This window comes from Papilio polytes, unplaced genomic scaffold (genome assembly GCF_000836215.1).
Source record: "Papilio polytes unplaced genomic scaffold, Ppol_1.0 DF820711.1, whole genome shotgun sequence".
Lineage (NCBI taxonomy): Eukaryota > Metazoa > Arthropoda > Insecta > Lepidoptera > Papilionidae > Papilio > Papilio polytes.
This window is the reverse complement of record NW_013528493.1, coordinates 1,109,200-1,120,958: the sequence shown is the minus strand read 5'-3', so window position 1 is coordinate 1,120,958 and position 11,759 is coordinate 1,109,200.

Genomic DNA, 11,759 nt, shown 5'->3' with positions numbered 1-11,759 from the left:
TTGACATTGATTGATATTTGACAATGACAAAGTTAGCTTTTAAATTCTGAATTCAACAGCTACGTTAATCATACAGTCAGATAAGTCAAGTTTTTTCTAGATTTAAATAAATCTAAAACTGAACAAAATGTAACCAATGTCATGTATTTGTCTATCTTTTAAATAGCATAAATGTTGTTCAATACCATGTTACTTTTAGTTTCTGTTTTTTTACTTGGAAACTGGTATTCAATAACTAGCACCTATTATTCATTTTATTTCAAAAACTGGCTTTCGCCCGCGACTCCATCTGCGTGGAATTTAAAAAAAACAAAACCAAGTAGCCCATGTATTCTTCCAGACTATCATCTACATCCATACCAAATTTCATCGAAATCGGTACAGCCGTCCGTTTAGGCTACAAACGCAAACAAACATCCATCCATCCATCGTAACCTTCTCATTTACAATATTAAGTATCATTAAGCGCTACAAAAACAATCTTAATAGCGAAATCTAGTCACCTTTCACACTAATTCTCTAAGTTACATCTCGCTAATTTCTTGGTTGTTCAGGACCAAAAAACGCCAGTGTGACGTTAATGGGCAAAATATCGCATGTTGCTAATCTAATAAATATGGGAAGCGAATTAAGGATGTTCACCTCTATTTCAAAGTTTTATATTCTTCATCTATTACATGTCAGTATTCCAGAAACCAGCATGAATAATACATTGATTGAATAGTCAATATCATTTAAATTTTAGTTTATTCGTTCTAAAAGTTATAGATTCACGGAAAATTATTTTTGTACGTCTCTCTTATTTCAGTTATAATAGGGATGTTTCGAAAAAAAAACCTTTCATGATTTTAATTTATTTAAAAAGAAACAAACTTAAATTATTTAATTACATCTAAATCGTGTCATGTTAACATTATAATATCCATCGTATTTAAACATAGATATGTTTTATCTTAACTAAGAAAAATGACTCACAATTGACTTTAATCTTCAAAAATCTAGCAAATCACTAATAGTTTTATATTGTAAGTACATAGTAAAGGCGATATCCACTCGTTCTTAAACTATTGTGTGCTACACTAATGTACGTTCGCATAATTCCTAACATATTTTCATACACATACAAGGTCTTAAATATCATTCTATAATTATATACAGTATTGATAAGTGTATAAACACTTTTAAAAAATACATTCAATAGAAAATTTAAACCGCTACCGTTCATCTGTAATATGCTGTAGCATCGAAATTGTATAAGAAAAATAAATAAAAACGCATATATTCAGTTTGTCAGCCATTGTAAGTGAAAAAACATTAAAATATTTTTACGAAAACTTAAGAAATGTAAGTTGCTTGAGATCGTGATTTCATGCACTGAAAACTCTTGTAGTTACTATCTTATAGGCTAAAAGTATTGTGTGAATACCTCAGCCTTAGAATATAGAAATTACTTTAATTCTAGCTCATGTCCATAATGTAATACCATTCAAACGTAACAAGTACTATACTCGAAGTCAATATAATATAGCAAACTTATTCATAAGTATTCCTAAATTGTTTCAATTCTCACTATTATCATTCATTATAGCAATCTTCATAAAAGATTATAAATCAGACTGATAAATGTATATAATGGTGTTACTTAAATTTTAGTAACACTTAAATACAAATTATGATCATAGTCATCTCCCATTCTCTATAGTCCCTCGCCAGCGCCAAGGTGCTGCATTAAATATAAAAAAGATATCTAAATAGTCAAATCCTTGACAAGCACGAAATTAATCGAGTATTTTAATGGCAATATCAATTGATTTCATTTTCACAGTTTGTAACGCGATCATATCATGTGATCATAGTATGAATGTACAGTGGTTGATGTTGAAGGAGGTGGTACTGGGGTTGGTAAGGACGTGGGCGGCGGACCTAGGCCCGAGAGAGGGGTAGATGGCTTGCGGTCCGGCGGCAAAGTCGGTAGCGACGTGGTGAGATGATGCCCGAAGCTACCGAGGCCGCTGATAGATGTCGCTGTCAGCGTCCCGCCAGATAGCATCTGTTGGTGAACGCCGCGCATTCCGGCAAACATCGGCGCCGCACCTGAATATAATAAACGATATATCTTAATAAAGATTTTGCCCAACAAATATAAAACATTGAAAGATAATTTATTTCGCATTGACAAAAGCCATATAATAACATTTGCACGAATATATTCTATGATTGTCATAGGATTATAAATAAACTGTACGTATTATCATTCAATTTAAGAAATAAGTAGGTAATGTTTCTTAAAGAAAATGAAAGAAATGTTCATTTATCGTACCGTATCATACTATGTACTGTACGCGTTATAAATTATTAGTTATGTTCTTACATTTTTGAGTATAAACAGAAATAGCACATGATACGTGTAGCTCTGAATTTTTGTTTAACGAGTTCGAGATTCAACTGTACCTTATTTTACTCTTATTATTTCTGTACAAACGGTAATCGTGCAATACGTTGAAATAAAACATAAGCCATGTTTTTACATTCAAAAGACGCGTAACGATTTTAGTTACATTTATATATAGTTCATACCTACACCTTTGAGTTAAAAGCAAATTTCCCAGCACAGGATTTACTTGTGGTGGAAAATTATTATACAAGTATAGGAAAACGTACAAACAAAAATACGAACGAAAAAGTGATACTACTGTAGAAGTGCAATACAAAGTTGTTTTATGAAATAACTGTGCTCGAAATCAAAGGATCGAATAAAATAAAGTCGGCCGTGTACAGCGCGTTGGCTGACAACGCGTTGATTCATGTAACTGCTGCGTAAAATTATATAGCTACATGTTTCATGTGAAACATGTAGCCGTGGCCAGGCCAGCTATAATTGCACGGCCGCGTTCCCATCGACAGCGGCTCGCCTCGCCTCACTCTGCCTGCCGCTCATCCGTTGTCGGCCACGTGGAACACTCCACTACCTAATAGCCGTAATTTAAACAAACCTCCCAATTCGACGATTTTAGGAATAAAATCCTACTGGGAGCTTCTATTTTCTCAGAATCCCAACATGTGGTAGGTATTTTAACCGAATAATAATTTTATGAACGACGATCCCGGCTATATTTAAATAAAAATCTTTGATGGTAAATAAGGGAATAGCCAAAGCCGTCCGCCTACATCGAAGATTTAAAAGCGGCGAATGTATAATTTCTTTCGATAAATGACTTACAATTTGGTGATCGAAAATTAAAGTGCGCACTCAGCGAGCTCGCGCGCGCTCTGGTGTATGTCATCACTTTCCAGATCGTGGCAGCAAGTCGAGGGCTTTGGCGATGGGATAAATTGCTCCAAGTTGAGCGGCGACGAGTGACGCGCGCCGGGGCCACTCGTATCGTATCCTACCCGTTTGCAGTGCTCCCATCGTTTAACTATAGATTTATAGTTTTTTAAGTGGTGCGCTCAGGTAAGGTGGGAAATACCAGAGGGTAATGAACTGTCAAAAAATAAACAATAAACGCAAAGAGAACTCGCATAAATCGCACAGCAAGTAACGATAATGATTAACAAAATACACTTTTTATTATTCGGAATGATCGCCAGCGATATATGTGAATCCTGAATGCCGGATATTTGTGGTGCGCGTGGCAGTCAAAATATTTTAATGTCACTACAGCAATAAAAAGAAGATAATTCATTTTATATTGATGTTATGTGCTCCTAATAAATTGTTTTACGATGCCGGGCCGGGTCGAGTGATAGTTTTTATTTCCGATATTATTACCAGAGTGAAACTATACAAAGCGATGGTTCATTTGGTTAGTTTGGCATTAAGGATTCACGAGGACGCAATACATCAGAAAATCTACAATAGTCGTGTTAAATATACTAAAGATAAGACGCTATTTTGTACTCTAATACCACAAACAAACATACCTCTGTATACCTAACACGGCATTGTTGTTTACAAATAAACAATCAACATATTCACTTTCAATTCGCTTTTATCTCAAATCAGTTAATTAAATATCTGTACCTGTTGTAAAGAGACCGTGAAGGGGACATTATTTCAGGTCACGGACGGTGTAAAATTTCGAAGATAATCTGGTATTGCGCCTCCGAACCATCCTAGATCAAGCAAAATAATTTAATTCCTAACAAAATGCACCAAAACATTATAATTGAAGTAAACATGTAATTGTTGAAGTGAGGTAAAGTTAAAATAAAAGTGAACACATATACAATTTTCAAAATATCTTTACCATGATTATACGTGGTACCTAGTAGTATTAGTTCTAAAATAGTAAAAGTAAATCCCATTGGCTATGTATCATGTAAAAAGTTTCTATTTCATAGGAACTATCCAATCTTTTATATGTCTGGCATACTTTAAAAATCATACGTATTCCTTACGTTCTGATTCTTACCGTGGGATTCCACTGCCGAAATACTCATAAAAATATAGTAAAATTTCTTTGATTGTCTATAAAAAACAGTGACAACGATATTTTAAATTAAATTAGTTTGATAACAAAGACAAAATGCAGAGACTAATTAATTTCAATACTTTAAAGTTAACTTTTGACATACCAATAAGGAAAATAAAAACACTACAAACACTGGGTTAGTAAAGTCACATTTTACTTATTTAAAGATTGCGTCATATTGAGTTACAGCTATAAAAAACAAGATAAACAAGGATCTATGGTTGACGGGGTAAAAGGGTGAACTGCAATCATTTTGTTCCGGCGGCGTCGTGGATTAGTGTAGTTTGTTTTTATGTATTTACAGTAACTAGTCGGGTGCGGGGTTACAGAGCGGGTCGTGCAAGAAGCTTCGTACAAATTACGATGCTGCGGACCGCACACATCGAGTTAAAACTGTGAAATGCATCGATCTCCGTGTCAATTACACTGACTATTTTTAACACGTTTAGAACGGTTTCTAAACCGATGCCGATATAGCGCTACTTGCGTTACATTGCGTTGTTTAGTCTTATATTTTGAACGATAAAACGATGGTTCAACAGTTATTAAACGTAAATTAATGCTGGGCTTCTAAAGTTTTCATTTATTTCATCATTACCTAGTGATTTAATAATGTTAAGTTAAGTTGACATATATATTTGACATATGTTTCAACGGAGTAAACTCAAGTTGTGTAGTTCGGAAACGCATTTTATGAAGTTATCAAACCAAAAAAACAAACTAGCTAACTACTACTACTACTAACCAAAAATACTAACTCGCTGACTAGCTGGGAAACCGCCCATAGATTAGGTATACCATTTGTAACTCATTGTTATATATTTTGGACCGACCTCCCGAAAGAAGGAGGTACTCAATTCATCTATATGATTTTTTATCTGTTTTTTTACACCAGTATGTAATTATAAATCTACTTCCTTTTTATGCATATCCAATAACGAAACATATGTATTTTCTACGGTCTTTCTATTAGTACTTATGCAATTTTTTTGTTACCCTGTTCGTTAGGAAAGTACAAACAGATTTTTTGTTATAGTACGAATAAGTACTGCTGGTCATAACTAGTCAAGTCAATTTCTTAGCAAATAAAATTTTTAAACGCTATTTATATGTGCGAGCGAAGAGAACCCTACACTATATACTATACCACAATGTTTACAGTTTTACACACTGAGATACACTAGCCATCTTATGATATAAAGAAATATCTACTCATATTATTGATTACTTTATTCTATAGTGAAACAAACCAGGGAACAAAATAGTAAATTTATTACAGTAGCCCTAAATTCTATTCTGGAAACTACACCATTCGAAAAAGTATGGATAACGATAATTTAGATTAGAAAGTAAAAAGAGTTCTCAACAACAATAGAAGTTAGTTTTTTTTTATTTAACGACTGAGACTTATCCATTAAATCATGAAATAGGAGCCTCTTTGAAGAATACTGAACATTAGGTATCATTTATAATTTGGAATATGCAGAATGACATCACTTAGCGGTTTAACCGTGAGCTGAAACCGAAATCTAAAATGGCGGAGAGACGGGCGCCTTCTACATTCAGGACTGAATTAAAACTTTCAAACACATGTCAGTTACGCTAAATAAAAAAATGCTCATAAACGGAGCACCTATAGCCAGGAATAAACATTGTATCAAGGTTGTCGTTCTTAAAATCGTTCTCGTCTTTTTCTTTTTCATTAAAGCGAGCTCGCGTCCGAGTTCCTCCGTCGGTATTCTTGAAATACCTATTGCATTTATAAAGATCAAACGGCTCGAACAAACGGGCGTATGTGTAAACAGATCATACGTGCCTACGGGCGTACAGGCGCTCGGCCGGCGCAGGCGCAGTCACCATGGCGCGTACGGAAAGTAACACGCCATTATCTCTGCGTAAACCGTAACATATCATCCCGCTCTCGACTACTCTTGGTTTTAAAAATCGACATCAAATAACAAGGCGTAGGCAATCAATACAGATAAGTACTTACATACATTTTTATGAGCAAGCACGTCATTCGTTCCGATGTCGGCTACGATGACGTTCCTCATAAGTGTCTTTCAATAAACTGATTTGTTTGAACTTCTAAAATGTTAACTGATTTCATTAAGAGAAAAATGTAGAGAGAGAATAATACTTTACGAAAAGATGAAGTTTGGTTTTATCAATAAATGGATATTTCTAAATATATGTTTTAATATAAATGCGTACATAGCTTAAATTACTTCCTGACAGAACAGCTCAAGGAAAGAATATTTAACATTTGTTTTTATCAGTAACAAACAAACATTCATTCTTTTCTCGTGATAATTTGTAGTTAAATAATTTTACACCTTTGTCCTAAAGGGTAAGTAGTTGTTGAAATGACAGCCTAACAATCGAGGCAGGGTAGGTCGACCTCCCACGTTAAGGTACAACGACCTAGTCAAGTTTGCGGGAGGCCACTTGAGAGAGGTGACAAGAGAGAGATGTTATTGATGATTCATCGGGGAGGTGCAGTAGTAGAAGTCTGTTAATAAGCAGGCAGACGAGCAACAAAGAAGATATAACTAGAGATAAAATGAAATTATATCATAATAACTTTCGCCCGCGACTCCCTCCGCGTGGAATAAAAAAAACAAAAGCAAGTAGCCTCTATGTGTTCTTGCAGACTATCCTCTACATCTATGACAAATTCAATCGTGATCAGTTCAGTAGTTTATGCTACAAACTCTAACAAACTTCCATACATCCATCTAAACTTTTGCATATATAATATTAGAAAGATGATAATGATGTTACTATTACAATGTTGATTGATACAGTCAAGAACGGTACGTCGAAGCGTGTTTTATTGAAATTTGTAAGTAATATCTCGGCTTAGCACTGGCTTATAGATAACGATGAACGTTCTTGTAAGGGTGTAGTCCAACTTCTTGAACGCAATAAATTAATTTACTAATTTATGGCGATACTTATTTCAAAACTTGTCAAGAGACGATTATCCCAATATTTATTGTGTTTTTTATTACCGTTTTTTTAATATGGTACGTTTACTTATTAGAAAAACAAAACGGAATAAATTGGTAGCTTTGAAATAGTAAGCGCTGCAAGCGTTGCAAGCGATGGAATCGCTGCCATTGCACATGTTACCGCAGCTTTTATGACCGTCGTAAGGGAGTGTTGCTGCTTCTAAGAAACAGTTCGAAGCGCACATGGACTGCAATAAATCGTCGATTATCCGGCCCTGAGCTCGGCTCACACTATTTAATAGACGTCTATGTACACTTCGAAACTATACTTACATGTTTAAACATTGAATTATTTATTGCTATATTACTTATTTAGTTCATTACTTGATTATTAATAATGATAGATAGTTTTTAAATGAGGATTTCAAAAGAAATAAATATCTTATATATCGTACTGCACATCTCTCACCAAAGAATGCGACTGGAACTAACAATTGCGCACATAGAAATTGAAAGTATTAAACTGACGTCAAACTGCGCATGGATATTTTGTAAGGCAATGTATCGATCGAATTATAATATTAAACTACTTCTGAAGTCTGTTCTCCTGGTGTTTGAGTGATAATGTGACGTCACAAACTCATAACACCATATTTCATGATACTTCTAATTAATAAATAAGGAATAGGCTAAACATGCCTGAGTAGACCCGGCGGTTACCAATACAGGTATACTACTAAAACAAAGAGGTGACTATTTATCTAATTCTTTCTACTACCACTACACTCAAATGCGCGCCAGTTGGAGTTGAGGTAAATCGAGTAATAACAACTAACTACCACTAATAAGACTTATTTACAACTAACTTTCGCCCGCGACTCCGTTCGCGTGGAATAAAATAAACAAATGAAGTAGCCTATGAGTTCTTCCAAACTATCTTCTATATCTACACCAAATCTCAACGAAATCTTTTCAGGCGTTTATGCTACAAACTCTAATAAATATCCACGCATCCACCTAAACATACGCATTTATAATATAAGTATGATAAGACGACCATGGCTGTATTTCGTGTCATCTTCATCAAAGTCCCTATAAAGTAATAATAACTTCAGAAATCTTCGACTATAGATCGACTACTATTATATGTAATTGTGATAAAAGCTTCGAACAAGACCTAACAAAGTTGTCGCCAAACGTTTGTGTTCAGTTCACTAGAAAGACAATTCCCTAGATAAGTTCAATATTTTATGTATTTTTTAAAATCTGCAATGATACTTTTCTAAATTTATGACATAGGAAGAAGTGGAAACTAATAATAAACAAATCATTGCTAACCAAATATTATCCATCAAATTATATAACTATATGGACGTAGTTAGAGTTCACAGATTTCATCAATGTAGACGACGATAAACAACTAAACTCACACACGGGCACGAAACTTGGAAATCAATACTCTGACGAATATTGAAAGTGAAACCACTGAAAAGTATACATTATCACACGATACGATATTCCACATGATAGTTTATTATTTGATATGGTTTGTATGTAACATGTAATACACTATTGAATTTTAACAGGACAAATTATCTCGAAAGAGGTGACCAATCGGCATTTTCACTTTATTTCCCTATCTCCTTGTAGGTGTAGTGTAATTTTAAATGTAATTACTTATCTAACTATTCTGATAAATATATCAACGTATTAAATACCTCATGTAGGAGAGATCACTGCCACATCATACAATCTGTTAATATGGCTTGCAACGCTTGTACCGGATAACAATGGATACCTTTATAGCTTCAACGAGGTTTACTGCTCTGAAATTATGAATTCCTTGTACATAAAACTATTTGGCGCCGATTTCTGATAGGTTATAGTTATAGGTGGGCAAAAACTAGGCGATAGAAAATCATTAATAGTTATTTATTAAAGCCAATTCATTGCTATACTCAGAGTGCCTTAAGCAACCCCTTAATAAACTTTTATCATTGCAAATGTATACTAAGGTTGTCCCTTATTGACCATAAAACGATCCTGAGTGTGGCAGTAGATTAATATCTAGTAACAATTTTTTGATAAAAAGTATGCAGAGGTCGCAATTGTCATCTACAACTGGCGATTAGGTTTACTAAATTTATGATTATTTAAACAAAAACTTTAAAACTATGATTTACAGCAATTGTATGCCTACGTTAATTATAGAATAAAATAAATTATTAATATTTAGACTTAGTCTTAGCAAACAGACAATCGTCTAAAAATTGGCGAGGTGTAGAGCTTTCGAGATTTTTTGTGTAAATCGCTTGCAATGTTTGTAAAACTAACTTTAACTTAACATCACCTATAAAAATATATCCAAGTACACCTACAGCGCGGAATAGTTTCATGTATCAGGAGTTCATAATTTAAAAAGAGTTAAGCTTTGAATTAACCCGTACTACGAATCGGCAGTACCGTCGTTATCGCCATCGTAATATGCAAATACTAGCTTTTGCCGGCGACTCCGTCCGCATGGAGTTCAAAAAAACAAAAGTAAATATCCTGTATTCTTCCAGACTATCCTCTTCGCTATGCCAAATTTCATCGAGATCAGTTCAGCCGTTTAGGCTACAAACTCTAACAAACATCCATCCATCCACCCATCTATCCTTCTAAACTTTCGCATTTATAATATTAGTATTACCTTTATTTACCGAATTAAATTATGTAAATAAGGCTTTATTTATCTATTATTACACAGAGGTTTATCCAAACCTACCAGACTTTCCCGACGGAAAAGAAATAATAATATAACGTAATTGCTCGTAGTACTATGCGTAGCAGTTTACGAGTCTGCTACGCATTGCTACGACTTTTTAAGCACTTTTCTAGGTAGATTTATCATATAATTTATTAAAGTGTGCCAAAGATAAAGATTACAAGACAAGATAACAAGTAAATATTTATATCACTAGTAACAGCGCCTTTTAAATCTCTTCTTTTAAATGTAGTAAAATACTTGCTTTCGCCCGCGATTCTCTTCCCGGGGAGTTTAAAAAAAAAGTGAGTAGCCTATGTGAGGCTACTCACTTTTGTTTTTTCTTCCAGACTATCCTCTACATCTATACCAAATTTCATCGAAATCCGTTCAGCCGTTAAGGCTATAAACTCTAACAAACATCCACCTATCTAAACTTTCGCATTTATAATACTAGTATGAAGTATGATTGTTCTGCTGGCATATTAGTGATAATTTTTTTTAGATATAGTTCAATACGATGACGTAGTTAAACTATTTGCTTTAACGGAAATTAAATTAATGGGTGTATAAATACTATATAAATCTGCAAACTCTTGTTATCCAGAAAAAGACAAAAAAAATGTTTCACATTCTACTTAGAATCACAATATTTTTTGTCTCACGAGTGTCACTAAAATGGTGATTACGATCAAATTCATTTTCATTTGTAAGATTGGGATGATTCCTTAATCTCTTTCTACCCCTTTACGGTAATAAATTTGGTGATTGTTCAAGGGATCACACCGTTAGTATAAACGTTAAGAACATTATTATGAGTGTAATGTTTGGCACTCGACTGCGGTACCACTTGAGATGGTGACGTGAAACAGAAGTCGCCGTTTGCGAGGTAAGACTGTCGACATACCATTCGAGTGGTAAAAAAATAACTTTCAAATTTCCGTAATCTCTATGCAAGTTAACAAAATTTTACGACTAAACACATTCATTAAGTACAGAGAAAACTTATTTACAAGTAGTAATAATCATATAAATTTGAAAGGTGAATATAATTAAAAAGAATTTATTTATTCATATCTTTTTGTCTTTCATAAATTGTTACTATTTTTTAAATAGATTGTTATATCGATAGCTTAACTACACGTACTGATATATAAAAAGGGGTAGGGTAGACTTAACTTTTAATCATCATTTTCCGGAACAACAGTGACAAGATGCAATGTAAACGAAATTTCTGATAGATGAAAATTATAAACCTAATCAATACTTTAAAATGCTTCTATACTTTTTGATTGTAGTGTTTCAATAACACAAAAAAACGATAATACTGATTTTTTTTATGAGAATTTAGTTATTAGGTGCAGAATTGTAAAAAAGACCTACGCACTGAATTAGTGCACATGTGAAAAGCGCCAATAAAGACTTTTTAAATAAAGACTTTATTTGAGCATAATAGATACAACTCGGTAGATGTAATTCTAGCTATGGAAAATATATGAATAACTTACCGTGTTCATTAGCGACGGCATATTGATAGTTGGGTAAAATGTCAGGCAAGTCATGGCGAGAAGGCGGCGACGACGG